The sequence below is a fragment of the Phyllobates terribilis genome, unplaced genomic scaffold (genome assembly GCF_046119375.1).
Source record: "Phyllobates terribilis strain yellow unplaced genomic scaffold, ASM4611937v1 Scaffold_11__3_contigs__length_659146591, whole genome shotgun sequence".
Classification (NCBI taxonomy): domain Eukaryota; kingdom Metazoa; phylum Chordata; class Amphibia; order Anura; family Dendrobatidae; genus Phyllobates; species Phyllobates terribilis.
In genome coordinates, this window is record NW_027362771.1 from 632,988,396 (window position 1) to 632,990,658 (window position 2,263).

Sequence of the window (2,263 nt, forward strand, 5' to 3'; positions counted from 1 at the left end):
GTCAATTTAATTTTCCTTAAATGTCTAATACCACAGTGAATTGTTAAATAGGCTGTTAGATTCCTCTGGCTGCCATCCATTTTCACCTAACTAGATGAGATTGAAGTTACTTCCTGGTTTACCGATTGGTGGTCGATTAGTGCCACTGCTCAGTCTGTGTAAACGGACATTTACATTATCAACTATGCTGATACGCTCACAATATTTATGGGTGATTTCAATATTCCCATTTACATCTGGCATTCGGGGGCTTCTTACTTTACTTCACCCTTTTGTCTCACACAATTGTCTTTCACAATCACCCACAAAAATAAACTCAGGATAGTCCACATTTTCACCTGGCTGTGTTCCCTATCTAACATTAAAACCTCACCATTCGCCATCTGACTAGTGTTGAGCTAATTTGTTCGGCATTTCAAATTCGGGTTCGTGTTCGGGATTCTGACTTGTTAGCACCAAAAAATCGGCTCCATCCATGAACATCCCTGATTTGCCACGCTGTCACTCAGATGACATGTTCATGGGTGGAGCCAATTTTTTGGCGTGAACAATTCGTAACCATGAACACAAATTTGAAATGCCAAACAAATTCTCTCAACACTACATCTGACCATCAATTACTTATATTCTCATCTTTTTTAGCTTCATCTCCCTACCTCAGTCTATATAATAGCAAACCTTTGTTGGAGCCTGAAGGCCATTTAGGAATATATTAGTTTTATTGTAGAATTAAGAAATTAATACAATGATTTAATTTTACAATGTGTTTATTTCAATTTGAAAATGTTTACAATATGTAATTATCATCACCAAATTAGAAAATATGCTTAAGTTTATTAAATACTTTTTTAAAGTCTTTGTTCCTCAGGGTGTATATAATAGGATTAAGCAGTGGGGTCAGCACAGTATATATCAGGGATAAGTCTTTACTCAGGATCAGAGATTGTCCTCTTGTTGGAAATATATAATCAATGAATAATGTCCCATAAAGCATGGAAACCACAATGAGGTGGGAGCTACAAGTGGAGAAGGCTTTATGTCTTCCAGTGGTGGATGGGATCCTTAAAATGGCGATAACAATGTACACATAAGACATCACAATTATTATAAATGGTCCTATAAGAACAAAACATCCCAATATAAGAACCTGGTTATGAATTCTGGATGTATCAGAGCAGGAGAGCTGCAGTATGGGTTCTAGGTCACAGTAGAAATGGTCGATAACGTGTGGTCCACAGAAATATAAATTAGGTATAGAAATTGCATCTGTCAGTGCCGTGATAAAACCAATTAACCAAATTAAATTAACCGACCTTACACAAAACCTATGATTCATTATAGTGTTATAGCGGAGGGGATTGCAAATGGCCAGATAATGATCATAAGACATCAGTTACAGAAGAAGACATTCTGAGGACTCCAACATAACAAAGAGACATAACTGGAATATGCAGGAGTTAAGAGACACAGTGACTTCTCCATGCAATATGGAGTGAAGAAGAGTGGGGACAATATCTGTAATCACCAGGAGGTCACACAATGACAGCTGTGTAATGAAGAAGTACATCGGGGACTGAAGGCTTTTACTGACTGAATACAAAAATATGAGAAGGTTTCCAAAAATGGTCCCAAAATATATAATAATCAGTAGAGGGAAAAATAGAATTTTTAAGGAATGAACATTTGGAAATCCTAGAAGGATGATGGAGGTGATATTACTTGGCATCGTCCCCTGAAGACAAGGTGTTGAGAATGCTTAATGCTATCAATATCAAAGATCTACAAGCTTTTTATAATTCACCATGTAATAAATAAAACCTAAAAGTGCATTTATGTGGCCATTAGTCTCCTAATGTGCATTTAAACTTTGAAAAATCATCTTTCTTGATTGTAAAAATTATATCCTGGATATAATTTTCATGATAAATTTTTGTATTCATTGTACAAGTATACAGAATTAGAAATCTTTAATAAAGATGAGCAGCTGTCTTGAAATTCAAATTTGCCAACATTGTTACATTTTCCAGCAAAATTTTATTTGCAGTGAATAAATTTGCGAGAATTTAAATACTGAAAAACCTGTAATTGCTCAGAAAATACATGTAGGGGATACGAAAGAGAAAGAACCAAGCTGACTTTAAGAGCTTACACTCTACAGAAGAGAAAGAGGATACCAATGACCATAAGAGCTTATACTCTACAGAAGAGAGAGATAGTGAGATAATCCCGCTGACTATAAGAGCATATACTCTACAGGAGAGAT

The 2,263-nt window shown here is 35.6% G+C and overlaps 1 pseudogene; it reads right to left on the bottom strand.

Moving 5' to 3' along the window:
* Nucleotides 1-814: 814 nt before the first annotated feature.
* On the bottom strand, nucleotides 815-1,567 carry LOC141167521 (olfactory receptor 2M2-like; annotated as a pseudogene).
* Between the last annotated feature and the right edge of the window lie 696 nt (nucleotides 1,568-2,263).